The sequence below is a fragment of the Pavona decussata genome, unplaced genomic scaffold (genome assembly GCF_977016875.1).
Source record: "Pavona decussata unplaced genomic scaffold, jaPavDecu1.1 SCAFFOLD_93, whole genome shotgun sequence".
Lineage (NCBI taxonomy): Eukaryota > Metazoa > Cnidaria > Anthozoa > Scleractinia > Agariciidae > Pavona > Pavona decussata.
In genome coordinates, this window is record NW_028145510.1 from 1,358,056 (window position 1) to 1,378,666 (window position 20,611).

Below are 20,611 nucleotides of genomic sequence, written 5' to 3' on the forward strand. Positions count from 1 at the left end.
CACTTCACAGACCAAAACCTGGAGGAATAACGTACACACTTCACAGCCCAAAAACCTGGAGGAATAAAAAACTTCACAGACCAAAACATGGAGGAATAACACACTTCACAGACCAAAAACCTGGAGGAACAACATACTTCACAGACCTTAAGCTGCAGGAATAACACAATTCACAGACAAAAACCTGGAGGAATAACACACTTCACAGACCAAAAGCTGGAGGAATAAAATACTTCACAGACCAAAACCTGGAGGAATAACACACTTCACAGACCAAAAACCTGGAGTAATAGTACACATCACAGACCAACACCTGGTGGAATAACACACTCCACCGACCAAAAACTGGAGGAATAACACACTTCACAGACCAAAAGCTGGAGGAATAACATACTTCACAGACCAAACCCTGGAGGAATAACAGACTTCACAGACCAAAAACCTGGAGATATACTACACTTCACAGACCAAGACCTGGTGGAATAAGATACTTTACAGACCAAAAACATGAGGAATAACACACTTCATTGACCAAAAGATGGAGGAACAACATGTTTCACAGACCAATTGCTGGAGGAATAACACACTTGACAGACCAAAACTTGCAGGAATAACACACTTCACAGACCATAGGTGGAGGAGTACCACTCTTCACAGACCAAAACCTGGAGGAATAACACACTTTGCAGACCAAAACCTGGAGGAATAACACAATTCACTGACCAAAAGCTGGAGAACTAATATGTTTCACACTCCAATTGCTGGAGGAATAACACACTTCACAGACTAAAAGTTGCAGGAATTATACATTTTACACACCAAAGATAGAGGAATAATACTCTTTACAGACCAAAACCTGCCGGAATAACACACTTCACAGACCAAAAGCTGGAAGAATAACACACTTTACAGACCAAAAGCTCGAGGAACAACCTGTTTCACATACCAAACACTGGAGAAATAACACACCTGACAGACCAAAACTTGCAGGAATAGCACACTTCACAGACCAAAACTTAGAGGAAAAATACACTTACAGACCAAAAGCTGGAAGAATAACACACTTCACAGACCAAAAGCTCGAGGAACAACATGTTTCACATACTAAAAGCTGGAGAAATAACACACTTGACAGACCAAAACTTGCAGGAATAACACACTTCACAGACGAAAGGTGGAGGAATAACACACTTCACAGACCAAAACCTGTAGAAACATACTTTATAATTATCCAAAACTTGCAGTAGAAATGACACACTTCACTGACCAAAAGCTGGAGGAATTACCTACTGCACAGACCAAAAGCTAGAGGAATAACGCACTTCACAGACCAAAACCTGGAGGAACAACATGTTTCACAGGCTAAAACCTGGAGGAATAACACGCTGCACAGACCAAAAGCTGGAGGAACAACATACTCTACAAACTAAAACGTGCAGGAATAATAACACACTTCACACAACAAAACCTTCAGGAATAACATGTTTCACAGACCAAAACCAGGAGGAATAAGACATTTCATAGACCAAAAGCTGGAGGAAAAACATACTTCAGAGACCAAAACTTGGAGGAATAACACGCATCACGGACCAAAACTTGGAAAAATAACACACTTCACAGATCAAAACTCACAGTTATATAACGCACTCCACAGGCCAAAACTCATTGGAATCTGACAACGGAGATGCACTAGTTGCAACTGCTGTCGATTTAGTTCAACTCTTAGATTAATTTACAAACCATAATTTACAAAATCGGAAGGAACGCTTTGAGATGTAACTTGTGTAATATAAAGTTTCGAGTTTTGGGCTGTGGGATATTGTGCAAATTAACAGCAGCCCTTCCAAATTCACGAGCTCCTATTACTTTTCTTAAATTATTGACCCCCGGAGCGGCGTTTACGATGATTTGGGTAATTGTCGTACCTTTTAGCGGGAAAAAATCACGACGATCTCCCTGGTCATTTTGATGAGAAAGTCTTTCGTTCTGCCAACAGATTAAGGGCTTTATTACCTCCGTGAAAATCAACAAACATCAATTTTCTTTACATACCATGTTTACTTATCCCCTCTCTGTCACTCTAGATATCGTCGTAACTGCATTTTAGCAAGTGCCTTTTACTTGTTCTAGTTTGTTTCAGGTAAAGAGACTCCGTTTCAAACTGGGAAGTTCAACATGTCGCAGACTCTACAGGGCTGGAGCTGTAGCAGTGCCTGTTCACCACCCCAACACTGCCATTTGCCACGCTGTACAAAGGTTGCTTTTCCAGAGGCATTCAGAGGATCAGGGAAGGTCAGTGACCCGCAGTACATTGGCTGGAAAATGTTTCGACCAGGACTGATATCCTTGCACAGTGCAACATTTTACGGACAGCTGAGAAAAATGCCTTCTCTTATTACCAAATTGCCTTGCACTGATTTCAGTCGGTTTGAAAAAGAAGTACAGTAGACTACTGTGGGACCAACCTGATTAACCATCTAACCTCTTGCAAGTGACCACCAGTCATTAAACACCAGACTGCTTATCCATTAAATTAAGTTCGTTTTCTCAGTAAATCGCCATATTTATACACTTGAGACCTCTTAACCTTCGAGTTTTGTTTCCACTTACAAGAGGCTTGGCTAACCTGCTAGCTTCTTCTGTCACCAACACTAATAAGTTGTAAGTCATTTTGTTCGGTAAAAAGCAGTTGGTCAGCTTACTCATCATGTTTTGCGTCCCGTTAAGGTTCAAGTGCACGTGTCAATCAGCCATGGTGAAGAGTTTACACGTGTCCACTCCCCTGCTGCTGTGTGGATTCAATCTGTAAGTGCGCGTGGGTTTGAAGTATGTGCACGTGAGACAGACACTGGAACAAATGAAACTGGAGTCATAAACTGGCTGGCTTTCCAGGATCAACCACAGATGGCACAAGGAAGTGTGACTTTCAGTAAAATATGGACAACAGAAACAAAGTGCAACAAAGTGATTTTTAAACAGGTGAAACCGCTAGAGCATTCATTATATGCCAAAATCTTAACGCAGCAATTACTGCTTGTTTTTATCCCTTGTTAGTGTGTTATTCTACCTCTGCAAAGGTCCTATTAAAACCATTTCTGGACATTTGCAGAGCTTTGGTGGAAGACCTTCTGTGTTCATCTCCGCTAAGTACACTCGTGGTACAAAGCCTGAAGATGCTATGTATGCCTGGTTGGAAAATGTGAATTCTGAGAGTTTTGAAGTGTGCATCAAGGAATTTTTGCCATTTAATGGAGAACACCATGATACAATTGTGGTGGGTAAACGTATTCAGATTTGCTTCCTTTTAACTTAGTTTAATTAATTGATTCTTCCTTATATTGAAATATATGATGATACCAAAGTTTGCCATTGTCACCTGAACGAAACGTACTACAATGATAACCGAGTCTTATATGGTTTGTTTTAAGATGTATAGGGTGGAAAATGATCGCTGTGAAAGAAAATCGTAACATTAAACAATATATAAAATCTTGGTTTGACATATTTTTATGTTATTTTTGACAGGACTGGTTCGCTTTCTTTGGTAATGGTTCGGAGTTCAATTTTACCTTGGCAGGCGAGGCGTTCTTTCCCAACAGTGGAACGCCAACAGCTAACGACAACTATGGATTCTGCAAAGTACTACACGTTGACAAGGAGCATTCTTTCACACCGTTAAATTATCGTTTAATTAATAAGATAGTATTAATCTCTGCTTTGTTCCCTTAATAGTTTTACAAAGCGAAACTGGATAGGAAGCAAAGAATGAAGAAGTTGGCTTAACATCAACAAATTATTATTCGGTGTCAAACTCTTTATTCACAATTTCAACTCCTCAGTAGCCCCCTAACATATATCTTACGAGATCACTGGTACGGGCCGGTATTCAAAAATACCTCCCAGCTAAAGAGATAGGACCCGTCACAGAGAGATTTCTCTGTGTTCTGGTCAAAACCACTCAAATAGTTGACAATGTTCCATTTTCTAACATCAAATTGCCCTTGAATACCGAGAACAAAATACTAAGTGATTCCTCTTGGGAAGAACAGCCTATAATCAGTTTCTTGGTGATTAAATATACAGAAGAACGTGCAAAATGGCCAGTTTTTTCAAGCTGTTTTCCTTTACAATCCTGGCCATCGTCAGCCAAATAAAATTAAAACTAGTTTTCGTGTACTAGTAGTGTTTATTGTAAACAAAACTGAACGATTATTTTAATTACTAAGGCCTTCCTTGACTTTTTCTTTTGCATGGCAGATTGACTATAAATAACAATTACCCAGCTGCATTTGTTTCTCTTCACAGCAAGTAGATTTCAATACCACTTTTTACGCGTCACCAGTTGTCCTGGTTGCTGTTCATCATCATTATGACCGTAAAGTGAAAAGCCACATTCTGCCAGAAAACAATATCATCACAGCCTGGGTGGAGGTAAGATAACTCTATAGCAGGGTTAGGGTCTAATTCCAAACTTTTGGTCCCTTTTGAGCTTTTATTCAGAAACTATATTGATTCCATTTCCTTTGCATCGAGCTAATGCTCTTTAAGAATCCCGTTGCAAAAACTAAAATAGATCATGTTAATAATTTGAGTGATTTTTGTGTATAATATGGAATTTATCAAACGACTTAAAGCGAAAATTTAGCTCATCAATTCCAAACGAATTTGTTTTATTCTTAGGACGTTGGTCTAAAAGCAATGAAGATTTGTGTCAAGGATCTCACTGGAGCAGGCAGTCAGCATGATCCACTGTCTGTCAGTTACATTGTTATTGGAGGTAATAACATTATGTAGTTTAGCCAATGGTATATCCAGCTAACTAGAGTTATGAGGCTGTGAACACTAAATAAAAAAACTATATTGTCAGTCAGTTTTAAATTAACTCAGATGATACTTTAAGGACGGTGCCTACTAATATCGAAGTATTTTTGTGCCGTTTATGACTATACCGGAAAAGCAGATCTTAGGAAGGCCTATTGGAATCCAAAACGAAAATTCTGGGTAGCCACGCATTATTCAGAGATAATTAAGCAATAATATCTCTAAAAAGCCCCAAAATATGAAGCAATGTATGTGAATTTTTCCTAAATTGGAGCTTAATTATCTCTAAAAAATGCATGGTTACCCCCAATTTTCTTTCGAGATACCAAAAGCGTTTGCTAAGTTCTGCTTTCTCTGCATAGTTTTGATCCGCGCAAAAATATTCCTGTATTAGCAGGCACCACCCATAGGAAACCCGAGTATCTCGACATGCGCAGAACGTATGCGCAGTAACAATAATAGGCACCGTCCTTAATATCACTTCAGCTTAGCAAGAGGAAGGGTTGCCATGAAGAGTAAATTGCTTTTTCTTTTCCCACGGTCAGACTCGATACTTTTTTCTTCACAGACCTTGATGTTTGTGCCAATGTTGAATACCCATCGTTTAAAGTCTGTATTTTATTTATTTATTTATTTATTTATTTATTTATTTATTTACCTTTTTGTTCACAGACCTCGATCCTTGTCTCAATGTTGATTGTCCATCGTTTGGAGTCTGCAGGACATACAGTGCTCATGAATCACGCTGTGTGTGTTTCCAAGACTGCCCATCCTATCAAGATCCAGTGTGCACCGCCAATGGTACAACATACGACAACAAATGCTGGCACAAACTGAGCTACTGCAGAGGACTGGAGAATAACCTTGTCTACCACCCTGGAAGCTGTGAGGGTAAGAACTGATCACCAGCAGACAACAGCACTCGTATGCAAGGTCTCAGGGCTTTACTTTGTCCAAGAGTCTTTAGCTCAACCTTCCTCATCGGCTTACAGTTAACTGCTGGCCACTCGCACTAAATTCAAAGTATCATGCAGTTGGCTTCATTGTATTAGTCGTTTTGCTCTGTATTAATTAAAAGCCCAGCTTTCAATCTCGTTCCCGCTTTCTGCTTTTTAACCAGGTTTCCCAGTTGTTCGTGGTCGTGTGGATCTTATGCGTACACCAAAATGGACCGATTCGACCTGTCGTACAGTCAGCTTCCCACCATACCGCTTCTATCCGGATAAACAAGTTCATGTTCAAGTCACTGTCAACAACATGAAATTAAAAGACTCCGTGACAGTCCACGACGCTGTCACATCATGGACGGAAAACGTCAATACGAAAAATTTCACAGTCTGCGTCATGCAGGCCGGGAGAAACGAAGAGAGCCTCAGTCCATTTGCGACTGTGGATTGGCTTGCCTACCAGGGAGCACCACCTAAAGGAATGACGGGAACAGTCAAGATGCAGAAGTGGTGGTCTGGAACAAAATGCGCAGATGTGACTTTTCTCAAGGTAGGATAAGAACGTTATTCAGTAAGCCTGAAGGTTTGCGTATACCGTCAGGAATTCATGTAAAAAACAAACAAACGAAGAAAATGTTCATTAGCACCAATAGAGACCCCTTGCCCCGAAACAGCCGATTACGTGAGCTTCCCTCAACTGCCATGTAAATGTAACGGAATTTTCTCTCTTTCCGAGTAAAAGATTGCCACAACGTTATTTAGCGGCAAAAATAAAGTCCTAAGAAATGCTTCCATGGACCGGTCATAAAGTTAGGTTCTGTATTCACACCTAGTGCTCTGAAAGATTTCTTTTAATTTCCTGAGAAGAGAAAAATCAAACATGGTATTTCTTGCTCATTAATGGCTGAGATTATGGTGCATGTTTAATGAATTAAGAAAGGATATAAGGTGTTGCTCATACTTGCAGTTTCGGGCTCAACTTAATTTAATTTTTTTCAACTTTTTTTCTTTTATTATCACGCAGAACAAGTTTCAGGAGATTCCTGTAGTTCTAGTGACAGCGGAACATCTGAGGACTGGTAAAGAGTATGACGCTTCTCTTATCTGGACAGAAGATACAAACAAAGACTCATTTCAAGTCTGTCTTCGCGAAATGCAAAACTTTGATGGAAAACATGAAGACATTAATGTAGTATGTTCTTCTTAATAAGTTTTTTAGGTTGTAAACAATCATTGAATATATGGGTTTCCAACATTTCTTTGAAGATCCAACATAACCAGGATAAGTTTTGTGGGATCATTGAAGCTAAGGTATCCAAAAAGGGGGTCGCTGTTGCTTTTTATTTTATCGGTGGGGACGAGCGAGAGACGCACACTACGAAAGTGGAATGAGACGCGCGGGGTGTGATGGGAAGGGACGAATGGAAAAATAGCGTCGCTGTTATGCTTGTGATTTTGGTAAAACATTGTAAAAAGTGTTCAGAACATACAAAACTAAATTCACCTCAAGTACCAATAAGCCAAAGATGCTTTCTTTTTTTGTTGTTGAAGAGTTGGATGGCGTTTGATTCCCACTGATTTTAACTTAACAGCTACCTGGTATCTTCTTCCAGGCTTGTCGTTCAATCACCAGTAATGCTGTGTTGTTTATTTGCAGAGCTGGTTAGCGTTTGCTAAACTACACAAACCCTTCTTCACTGAACATGGTTCTGTCGGGTTTCCAAACACAAAACCACCAACAGATGAAAACAACAACGCTTACTGCAAGGTAATTTTTCAAGAAGCAGCTATAACAAGTTTTGAACAACACGATAAACTTGCACTTGTTGTCTGAGCAGAAAACATCAGTTTAACGTACAAATATTATGGCCTAAAAAGCGTATGATAACAGTAAATATTATGTTTTGTAATTGGCAGTTTGTGAAGTTTAAAAGAAGCTACAACAGCACACCAACAGTTTTGATATCCATCAACCATAGCACAAAGCCAAAAGGAAACTCAGCACCAGTTCACAACGGCCTTACCACGTGGATCGAGGTAAAATTTAACTGTGCGGTGAAATTTCTTCTGGAAAAGGCAGGTTCGCGGCCGAAACTGACTATCCAGTTGCGCCTTACACGAAGTGTCCTTCATGCAGAGGTGTTGAGAGGTGAAGTTTCTATCCCTAAGATATCGGTCTTAAACCTGTTAGAGACTGTGTGCATCTTAGAAAGGTGTCTGTGTTAGTGCGAGGGTGGTATTGAGAGTTTTATATCTCCAATTTAGGTGTCTCGTTCCAATTGAGGGTCTCCTTACACGAAGAAACATAAGTTTTAAAACTAAAGTACTGCAGGTATATTAAGAGATAGCTGTTTGTTTACACGATTTTAAACGGAATAATTTTCTGTATTTGTTTCTAGAACATGAACTTCAAGGATTCAGGATTTAGAGTCTGCGTCAAGGAATTGTACCAGACCAGATATGATCCAGTCTCAGTGAGCTATGCGGTCCTTACAGGTCAGTTAATTAATAGGGGATCTAAGAAGTTAACTTTTTGTTTCCACGCTACTTAAGCTATTGAAACCATTCAGAACAATCCCGATTTTATAAAATTTCGTTTTTTAAGTAGTCAGTTAGCCTCCAGACTCCGTTGCTCAAGTTCCACCACTTGGACTAAGAAGTCGGCTTGTTTCAAGTATAACACCAAAAATGCCATTACTATCAATACTTAAATGTGATTGCCCGGTAGTGACTACTTTTCTCTGGTTTTAGGCGATTGACCACTTTCCACCTTTATTTTCAGTTCTGTACTTTAGGGGGAGACCTGCACCGTTTTTAAAGTATTACATGGTTGGTCGAGAGTACAAAAGAACGAACAACAGAAAAATGCTCCCAACCCTAAAAAACCCCTTAAAAAAACCCTAAAAAAGGAAAACAAAAGATGCAGTGTAGGTTATAAGGGTCCAGTAAAAATAGAGCTTTTGAAAGGTGCAAGCCTACTTCACTTTATGGTTATTGCATGCGAATTGATATACCTAATCTTACTAGATTTATAAACTAATGAAGAAATCATAAGGAAACTTAACGGTTCGAAATAAATTTGAACTTATGAGATATTGGGGAAATGACGAAGTGAAATATAACCCACGATTTTATCGGTATACAGCTAAAACCTTTTTTATGTTTCATATTTTTGCAGATATCTGTGATCCTGGCTGGACCTATTTCAATGGATTCTGTTACTTTACGAGTGAAAAATGTGCAAACTGGACCACAGCTTTAAAAAAATGCCGACAGGAAAACTCCGTCCTTGCTGACGTCAGCAATAACGAAGAAAATGTTTACATACAGCACCGCCACAATGGCGAAAAATCCTGGCTGGGATTGAATGACATCTCCGCGGAGGGTAACTTTTCTTGGGCGGATGGTGGAGCAGGAAACTTTACAGCCTGGGCCAAGAATCAGCCGAACAACTTCAAAGATGAAGACTGCGTGCACGCACTTGGTGTGAAATACAACTATGAATGGAATGACGTGAAGTGCAGTGATTGTCATCAGTTTACTTGCAAGAAAGGTAAGATCAGTTTCTTATAACTTGTCAGTGTATATTTACTGGATCAGGTACAGAATAATAATTTGGAAATATCACAGAAAGAGAGGAGCCAAGTTGTGTGATGCTTTGTGTTTGAAAATTCAGCACTAAAAGTTAAAATCTTGATCAGGTTTGTCAAAAGAACTTTTAAAAACATACAAAAGTTAAGAGGATCACAAATGACACAGCAAAGCCTGACTGGGGATCTTACTCGCAATCAATTAAATTATCTGATATACCCGTCCAAAGCATACGTAGAAATAGGTATTGCTATAAGGGAAAATAAAAACGACTGTAAATACCGTGACTAGTCAATCCAACAGAGTGAACGAGCCAGGTGGTTCACTAAAACCGAATTCCAGCTGCATTCTGATGGAAGTTCGAATGAGAAGGCTGATACTGTGATACAGATAGCTAAACGAGCCCTGTTGAACTACAGAGACGAGAAACCTTTCGGCGTTATTATACCTATCTATTACTTGAAAGCTAAGTACGTGCAAGTACAATTTATTATATTTAGTCGTACAAAATCAATTTTTACGGCTTACCAAGTACTCAATTGTACTTTCACGAATTATTGTTATTTGACAAATAGATTCCATTTTGCCATGCGTCTGTACTCTGATAACGCACAGATGTCGTCAAAACGTGGTGAGAACAAAGAAGTACACTACGAGCTGCAGGCGAGTAGCGTGACTGATGTTCTTAGCACGTTTTGACGTCCTCTGTGCGTTATCAGAGTACAGACCCACGGCAAAATGAAATCTATTTGTTTTATACAATAACTAAGACTTTTGATCACATTTCGTGAGTGAGCATCACGTTGACTGAGTCAATTCAAAAACTTTCAAGCAAACTTTAAGACCATTTATACACACACGCAGTTGTGATCCTCTAAATTAGAGTATAATCCGAAAGAATAAAAGCTAACAATATTTTCAAAACTAACTTTTATTCCAGTAGGAGTTTGTTGTCCCCAAAATATTACAGCATGTCAGTCGCTTAAGTTAACTGTGATTTGTGATCGATTTATATCGCCATTACCGGATTTCTATCGGCGACGAATTTGGGCAAATATTTCCTTCCTTTTCACGTCACAACAAAGTGCTATTTTTTTAACCTGGTTGAGGTCACTCTCAACAGCCTTTATCCAATTTTTCGTCGGACGGTTTTCCTTTCTTGCGAAAATTTGCCTTCGTTTGTTCGCTACTTTCAAAAATAGTTTGCAAAACTTTGTTGACCAGTCACTCTGGCTGGACTCTAGACTCTGATCACGTGCGCCTGTTACACCACTCGATGACGTCAATCGTGCGTCTATACTCCAATCACAAAACTCGCTCCACCAATCACAACACGAGTTTTACACTGTTCATTGTATAAAGACCAATAACAGCTGAATGCTGCCAAACAATCAATATCTAATTTATACGTTGCATTTCAGTCGCTTGAGGTGCTTTCCAGCTCGAGTTACAGCTCTGATTTTAACTGTAATTTTTGAAATTACATTAGATCAGACGGGAAAGAAATTGTATCCATAAATTGAGCCTAAACGTGCTTCCTAATACAGAGGTAGTTTTGCACAGTCCATGGCTATGTGGGAAAAGCAGACAAAAGCACGGGCTATTGGAATCCAAAAAGAAAATTGGGGGTAGCCACGTATTTTTCAGATGTAGTTAAGCAGCAATAATTCTAAAAAGTGTTAAAATACAAAACAATGCGGTAGGAATTTTTCCCAAATTGAAGCTTAATATCTCTAAAATTAGAGACAAACTCTTCTAAAGGTGTCGCTGTTAGAAACCCGAGTTTCTCGGACCATCGCGAGTTGCGTAGAAGTATGCGCAGTAGCAAATGTAGGCACCATCCTTAATGCAGTTATGAATCCACCCCCACTAAGCTCACACACAGAATACACTCAAAAATACCACAAATCGCAGCTTACAAAAATACGTGTTCATTTGGAATACTTTAGCTTGTCCTCCTGACACAGAGTGGGTTTTAAGGAATCTGAGGGCTGTCGTTTGGGAAACGGTGAATTTTAATTGTTATTGTTTAGTTTTTGGATAGCCTGCAAGCAAGCTCTCCTTTAGGCCAGCCGTGAAAGGATAGCGCGAGCGGCGAACGAAGCGAGCCGCGAGAGGATTGGGGCAAGGGAGCACCAATCTCGCATCCACCCCCACCCGAATCTTCTCGCGGCCGACCTAAAAAAATCTTGCTCGCAAGCTACTTTTAGGACATTGAATGATCTTTCCCCTTATCAGTCCTTATTACATCAAGGCGCAAGTTAATGTGTATACGTCAGGTGCATGTCTAAGATCTCCGCTGATTGTACCAAATATTTATAATTCAGATGGATGTTGCCTTACAGATTTTCTACTCACGGTTCCACATTTGTTGGAACCTCCTCTTAGTAAAAAAATATTAGAAAGATACTTTTTGCGCACTTCTATGCCAATGACAATAACTCAGTTTCAGAAAATATTCATCTCTAAAAGCTGATACAATAAGGTTAATCTCAAAGTAGAGCACTCCTGGTTGATAGTCTCACGTCATGTGAGCGAGAAAACCATATGTTTCTATTTTATAAACAATTTTGCGGTATGTTTCTTCTTTTGACAAGCTTGAAATTTATCTTATATTTTCAGATGTCGATGAGTGCAAAAGGAAGGCCTATTACTGCCACCCGCTGCCCACGTGTGTAAATGAACGAGGATCTTATTCGTGCAAGTGTAAGAGTGGATACATCAAAGATGGCATTAATTGTTATGCCAGTTCCTGCTCTACGATTAGAAAAAAAGCCCGCGCAGTGAGCGGAAATTACGTCATTGATCCAGATGGCAAGGGAGGTCTGCAACCATTTACAGTGTACTGCGACATGTCTGACAAGAAAGGAGTTGGCGTGACAGTCATCAGTCACGACAGTGAAAAAAGAACAAATGTGCAGGGATGTGAGCAGAAAGGGTGTTACTCACGTGACATTCGTTACACAGGAGCGAGTCTGTCTCAGCTGGCGAGTCTCACCACAGTCTCCTCACACTGTGAGCAGTTTATTAAGTATGAGTGCTATAACTCAGTTTTGCTTCACAATAACAATCCATACGGTTGGTGGGTGTCACGCGATTCCACTAAGATGACGTCCTGGGGTGGAGCATCTGGCAATGGCAAATGCGCATGTGGGATGACAAAATCATGTGCAGACCGCCGTTATGGTTGTAACTGTGATAAGAATGACTATGTATGGCGTGAAGACAGCGGTCTCCTCACTGACAAGACACATCTTCCAGTTAAACAGCTAAGGTTTGGGGACGTTACCACTCGCGATCGGGAGTCTGGCTACCACACACTGGGAAAGCTGAAGTGCTATGGCATAAGATAGACATTAACTTCCTGACCACAACGTTTAAGAATACGCATTACAAAGTTCTGTCACTAAACTAAAGCAAACTTTTACAACGACATTTTTAGATATTGAACGCTTCGAAGTAGCCTAAGTAGTCGGTTCTTTCCCAAAAACGTTTTGGGAACACAGAAGTAAGTGGAAATAGTAAAGTACAGCGGCATTACGTCCTTATCAAAAGTGGTAAAATGGATACTTTGTAAAGAATATGATGATAGATATTGATACATGAATAAAGATGGGGATTAATTATGTTGTTATTGGTAATGAAACAGTAGCTATCATCGAAGGTCACACTACTTTCTTTTACTCCGTGTTTTATTTAACAAGTAGATTATGAGTTCAAAATTTCTATATCGCGTGATAGTTGATGGGGGCGAAGCCCGAATCAACTATAACGCGATAGAAATCTAGAGCGAATAATCTAATCGTTTTAGTATAAATCTTCTAGTCACTCAAAATCCTCTTCAGAGACAATTCGAAAACGCGAAGAAGCGGATGCCATCTTGTCCACAACCGCACACTGTTAGGCTACTCACTCTACTGACTATCTACAGGAATAGATAATGAAAAACGTATCCAATAAGTGAACAGAATTTGTGATAGAATGTAGTAGATTTAAACGTGAATGATTTCACGGTGGCTAGCCTGGATTTTTAAAGGGCTCACTAATCTTGAATTTGAAAGAGCTAAGTCTACTTCGATTGACGACATAATATTGAATTAATTTTTTTAGTAATCAGGACACAAAATTACTGAATGCTGTTTGGTCAAGCGGTAAACATATTCACTTCTAATTGGCTGAGCACGCCATTTCTACATTTTTGGCTTCTTCGTATCATTTTGTGCCCAACAACACCAAGCGTTTTCGGAGTTTGACTTTTAACCCGCCGATAAGATCGGTTCTTTGTGTAAAAAATGCATGAAAATCACTGAAGTGCCACAGCTTGAAAGAAAATGCATAAAGGCAAATTTTTGTGTCTTACGGGATACAGCAAAAGATAATGTTTGTGTTACTGAAAAGCTAAAATCGTGTACAGGCTATACGCTTAGCGGATATTTTTGGTTGAAAAACAAATGATCCATAGCAACCATGCTCTTTCGCCGCGGTATGGCTTCTTGGCAACGAAAGATAACGAAAGATAAGTGCTCCTATAATGGGAAGATGGAGCAGGTCAAATTCAGTGGAAGAAATTAGGAAAAGATTTCCACACAGCCTCACACATGCACCACAATCACACTAACATATATTAATAAACGTAGGTTCGATTGACATCGGTATTACCGTATATAGGGACTGTGATGGATCACTGATGAATCTTATAGCGTTACTCCTAAAATCATCTTATATCCATGGTAAGGTGCATGTAAGTCTACAAGAGATGTGGGTCTTTAAACTAGATCTCTTTAGGCCCTTTTTAAGAAAAACCATCTCTTTCCTTTCAGCCCTTGTGATAAGGCTATTTTGGTCCTATTTTGAGGGGGCCAAATTAGAAAAAAGCACCGTATTTTACTCACCGACTGGAATCGGCCCCAATTTTAGGGATAAAACAGATCTTTTCAATTTACAGTGTAGAAGAAGCCCATATATTCGTGCAACGGAAGTTTCACATTCAAACTTATTTTAAGTGAAGCCGTTTCCTGAGAAAATTTCTGTTCCATCCACATCTGTATTACAAAACTCACCCGAGCTACCACTTTGCACAAAATTACCGCTTGAAATGTTTTCAGGGCACTCCGAAAAACATCGCAATTCATTGTGAGTTTTATGAGAAATGTAAAAATAACCCAAATTGCGAGAACTCTGTTTCACTGAATACAGTATGGTTACTTGGACACTCCTGAAAATAACCTTCTGCGCGAAAGCCACGTAGTTCTCATTTTTTCTTCGCAAGTACAAAGCACTCTGGCATAAGACCATATGTGTCAGCAAACCAGAGCACTTCCTTAGTCTTCTTCCTCTCTAACAGTAGAGGGAATTGTCGCTCTTTTAGGATTTTGTTGTTGAGTACAAGGCAGCACTCATTTGGAGACTCTGCTTCAAATTATCCTTGTAGCGCTTGTACCGGACTTGCTTTGGTAGGCGAGTGTCCTCCATCCGCAAGGCATGCTCTGTCCGGCCAACGAATACTTGACTTAAGAACTGCTTTGTAGACGATAATTGTTGTGCTGGGTCCAATATCACTGATTGTTGTTAAACACTCTGGTTAGTTTAAGACGATAAAAGGCAACACTTTATGCAAATTTAGGGTTATCACAAACTATATTTTCCCGCACCTCTCCCCTCCCCCCCCCCCCCCCCCACACACACAATGCACCCTGAGTAGGAGCCCTCTTGGTAGTCATTCCCCAGGTTGCGTTCGCCGTTACCAACCAAGATGGCACCAGTCCGATCGAAACGTGCGACTCTCGAAAATCCCACGGGGAAATAGTGGACTGTGAACAGTCTAAATATCAAGCCAGGCATCAAGCTATATACTAGGAGCTAGTCTGATAGTTAACTATCCACAAGTACTCTTGCTTTTGCGCCCTAATGCGGCCAGCTCATGATGAAGACAAACCTATTAGGACACCTTAGTTTGGAGAGCAGAGTCCACAAGGTGTGACGGGAAAGACTAAGTTAAGATGTATCCTAAGTATCATTGTTCCTTTACAAAAAAATCTATTGTAAGACTAACAATAGTCTATTGTTAAGGAACAATATTGAGATATATCTTAACTTAGGAGGGTTTAATGAATATGGTCCTGACGTGAACACGAATGTTTCATGTCACTTTCGCAGAAACTCAACCAGAATTACTTGTAGGCCAGAGAGACAGAAAAAATTACAGCAAATTAACTCAAAATGGTTAATTTCGAAAAATAAAAATGGCTAAACAGATCGTCAGAGCAGTTTTTTGAGACGGGTGGGCAAAAAGCCGCAAAATTCCTGCAAAGCTTCAGTTTTGAGCAGAAGAAAAGTGTTCAGCGTAACTAAAGCAAAAAAATATCTCGCAAACTAGTAGAAAATGTCATACCATTGCGAAAGCTTTAAGACACGAGAATTGTCAAAAAAAACTCTTGCCACTCCAGAAAAATAAAATGACCCGTCCCCTTACCTTCTTAGGGGGCAAACGCACAGATGTCAGGAATCACTCAAATCTCGGTTATTTGAAAAATTTGCTTCACTTGCATCGGTAGGGCGAAAAAGGTAAACTAAAAACCTTAAATAAAAACTTCAAGTTAAAATGTACGGTGTAGGTGTGCTGCACTTTCTGTAACTGCTTTCTATTACATGAGCAAGTCTGACAAAAGCACAAAACAAAACATAATAGTCGTTTAAAATTTTCTTTAAAATTCGGATCAACAATGTACCCTAATACTGGTTCAGGGGGCCGCAAAACGTTTGTTTTTCAAAGGTACATTTAGATCATGGAAACAAAAAAGATGCCGTCTAAGACGTATATTAACTGCTGTCAAAGATTTTTGTCTTCGCTTCTTACAAGGTAGTTTTAAAGTCAAATTACCAAACGATGCACGCAAACACTGATGCCTCAGTGCTTAAAAAACTGATACAATGTTACCAGATTATGCTGATGAAAGAAATCATTATCAAATTAGATTTTTCTGTGTAATCATCAAATAAGACGCAGTTTGTCCCAGAAAATCTTATTAGCTTATTGATAACGACAGAATGTCTTTTTTATACATCTTAGATTTTGCGAAACTCATGCAGAATTGTTACAAAGCATTTTTCATCGTCAAAAACTATAGAGTAAATAATGCAATGTAAAATTTAAATGGCATTTAGAGTACATGTTGGGCGCAGAAGATTAAACAAACCCTAATGAATTGCTTTCTTTTCTCGAAATATTGGATCGAATCATACGCCAAAAAGTATAACCAACAAAACGATGTTTTATGAGAGGCGCTTGTCGATTAAGGCTGTATTTCAATTTTTTAAGGTTTAGCCTTTTAAATTTCGCCTTCGAAAGTGTGTGTTCTAAGAATTATAATAAAAGGCGCGATGGCCGGTCTAAAAAGGTGCCTCATGTCGCATTCCCTTCCTTTGACGAAGGAAGAAAATAAATATACTTAGGTGCAAACACCTGCCACGCACTAAACAAATTTGCTGTATCAATAATTATTTCACAAATAAGCAAAGAGGAAATTTTTAATTTGGGCAAATGCTAAAACGCTGTTTGTGCCCTCTCCCATGCACATACTTTTCTTGATACCAATGGAACCCGCTTGGTGAGACGAGACGTAACTAAACGGATGTGTATGATAATCCAGCTCACTGCCCTATTTAAGCTCTGATAACTTGGTGGGACAGGGGGAATATTTATTTTTGTGTTAATAAGGGTGTTTAGCAAATATTTGACTGGATAAAGCAAACATTACCGGAGACATCCAGTCAACTTAAACTTGTAATTTAGCGCTTACAAGAATAGTCTAGCGAGACAAGAACATGGAAAAATGAATCGTTCCCATCTCGTCCTCGTTTGTTACCTCTTTCTGTTTCAAGCCAAACAAGCCAGAAGTGAATCATGTCGAGGAGAAAGATCACAGCAAGGATTCGCTCTCTTTTACAAGAACTACAGCTTCAGCTTCACAACTCATTATTCCGACTGTCTTGATTCATGTGTCGATGATCCAAGTTGCATGAGCCTGAATTTCTGGCTGAACACGAATCTGTGTGATTTGAACTCTCACTCGAGAGAAACCTGTCCGGCCTGCTACATGGAAGCGCCTGCTCGCTACATGGGAATGGCCCGATATCCAGGTAAATAGCAGGGAAAAGCAAAGTTTTGGAATTTAAAATAATTAATTTAAAAACAGTTACAGTTATAATGTTGAAATAACCTTTTGAGTAATACTGTATATGTCAACGATTTTCATGGCAAAAATAATAAATTCATTACTCTGACAGACACCAACACGATGTTTGCACCAAAGTCCTGCAGCGAATTGAAGAATCTCGATTCTACTGTAAAACAAGGCAATTACGCGATTGATCCAGATGGCGAGGGAGGACTGGAGCCATTTACAGTCTATTGCGACCTTACTTACAAAAATGGAGTTGGCGTGACAGTCATCAGTCACGACAGTGAAAACAGAACTTTGGTGGATGGATATGAAGATGCAGGGAGTTACTCACGTGACATTCATTACACGGGAGCGAGTCTTTCCCAGCTGGCGAGACTCACGACAGTCTCTTCACATTGTGAACAGTTTATCAAGTATGAGTGCCTTCTTCAGTTTTGTTTACGAATGAAAAAAATGCTGCAAGCGGATGGTGGGTGTCAAGTGATTCTACTAAGATGACGTATTGGGGCGGAGCATCACCTGGCAGTGGCAAGTGCGCATGCGGAATGAACAACACATGCGCACGTCTAAGTGCAGGTTCTATTAACGGTTGTAACTGTGATGCAAATGACGGTGTTTGGCGGGAAGACAGCGGTCTCCTTACTGACAAGGCGCATCTTCCAGTTAAACAGCTCAGGTTTGGGGATACTGGCAGTAGCTTCGAGCAAGGTTACCACACACTTGGAAAATTAAGATGCTATGGCACAGCATAAACGGCAACATTGATTGACTGCTTTGCTCAGCACTTTTAAGAAGTGCCCAATGTTCCATTTTGTTTGTTGTTGATAAAGATAAGAACTACGTAGGAATTGTTTTTGAAGTTTGATCACAGTGGTTACGCTAGAGAGCTGTCTAGGTGGACAACAATGAAAATGATACAAAATTTAAAAAAAAAACATAGAAAAATCATTTCAGACCGTCCGCTCAAATCCAGTTGTCAATCGCTGGGCCCTACCTCAGCTAAAAACTATATTAGCTGTGTTTGGAAGAACCACCACGACAAAATAAAAATACTGACGGGATCCTGTAGTAAACTGGATCTAATCAGCAAAAACTGAATTGTAGAATTGAAGAAATAATCCAAAAAAAGAGGAAGATTGATTTCACGGTCAGGGAAATGTATTTTTCCAATGGCTTTCGAAATATTGGAAAAATATATTTCCTTGTCAGGGAAATCAACCTTGCTCTTGTTTGGATTAAAATGTCCTAGTTTTTTTGAAACATATATAAGGCCCCTACGGTCGATTTTTGTCGAAAATTGTTAATTAATTTAGCGTCCCCCCTCCCCTCGAGAGGGAGGGGTTAACACCGTGAATGGTGGTTCCCAGCCCCTATTTTAAAATCAGTACCTAAGAAATTTCGAGGATATATGTATAGCTATAGGAGTTAATCTTGTAGGCTTGGAATTTAATTGACTGCGCCGACTACGGAGTTTGGACTTCCCATAAACCACTACGATCATAAGGAGCGACTGGCGACGGGTCTGTGAATGGCGAGAAAAAGTTGCCAACACGTGACCACAAGAAAATGAAAGTAATTGTGAATGTATGCCGCGTTACATCGACGGTGAGACCGAAAGTTAGATCGCATCAATTAAAGTTGTTTCATCTAAGTTTATTTTTTTTTTTTTTTTTTTGCACGGCTCCTAGGAAGATCATTTGATGTAATGATACGATTTAGTGTATAAATAACGATGATGACGATGATGATGACGGTTATAATGTTGACGACTTCGTTTTCTAAGCTGATCTCTTTTCAGCACTATTCTCTACGTACTGATCATGCATGACGATTTTTTGATAATTCTAAAATAGTCTTGTAGGTGGAGTGATCCCTAATAGTAATCAATTGAAGTTATTTTAAGGGTTTGGGGGTGCTTCGTTCTCGCACTTTATTTTAAACATTTATGAAGAAATAGCCTTCATTCTCAATGAACAATGAATTAATTTGTCAACGATGAAGGGAACCATTCTACAATCGCACGAGAACAAAAGAATTACAATATAGTAATTCACACAGCCAAGGAAAACGAGAACACTTAAAAAAACTCCGTTAGACAAGAAGTAGAAAAACAAGTTCTTGAAATCGCTCGTAAGATTGAAACACAACCATTGCTGACTCAGAACTGTCCGTGGTCTGCAGGTTTACTTAAGAGAAGTCCTGGGGCCAGGGCTGGCAAGAAATTAACAAAACTTCAAACTCTGACCGCAATAAGAATTACTAACCATGAAACGTAACAAATCTAACCCCCAAACGTAAAAATCACAAGCCCCCAAACGTAACAATTACTAACCTCCAAACGTAAGAAATCTAGCCCCCAAACTTAAGAATTACTAACCCGCAAACGTAACAATTACTAACCCCCAAAAATAAGAAATCTAACCCCCAAACGTAAGAATTACTAACCCCGAGACGTAAGAAAACTAACCCCCAAACGTATAAAATCTAACCCCCAAACGTAAGAATTACTAACCAGAAAAAGTAGGAAAACTAACCACCAAAACTAAGAATTTCTAGCCCCAAAACGTAAGAAATCTAACCCTTAAAACTAAGAATTCCTAGCCCCAAACGTAAAAAATACAACCCAAAAGGTAAGAGTTACTAAAACCCAAACGTAAGAAATCTAGCCCCCAAACGTATAGATTACTAACCTCCAAACGTAAAAGAACTAACCCCCAAACCTAAGTATTACTAACCCCCAAACGTAACAAATCTAACACCAAAACGTAAGAAATCTAACCCCCAAATGTAAGAATTACTAACCCGAAAACGTAGGAAAGCAACCCCCAAACGTAAGAATTACTAACCCCCAAACGTAAAAAACTTAACCCCCAAACGTAAGAAATGTAACCCCCAAACGTAAGAGTTACTAACCCCCAATATATAAGAAATCTAGCCCCCAAACGTAAGGATTACTAACCTCCAAACGTAAAAAAACTAACCCCCAAACCTAAGAATTACTAACCCCCAAACGTAACAATTACTAACCCTTAAACGTAACAATTACTAACCCCAAAACGTAAGAATTAC

At 39.4% G+C, this 20,611-nt stretch overlaps 1 protein-coding gene and 1 pseudogene across 2 annotated transcripts in view; both read left to right on the forward strand.

Moving 5' to 3' along the window:
- LOC146473502 (contactin-associated protein 1-like) overlaps positions 1-20,611 on the forward strand; it is a 160,847-nt gene that overhangs the window by 81,531 nt on the left and 58,705 nt on the right. The window lies entirely within an intron of this gene.
- On the forward strand, positions 17,193-18,442 carry LOC146473508 (neurexin-4-like; annotated as a pseudogene).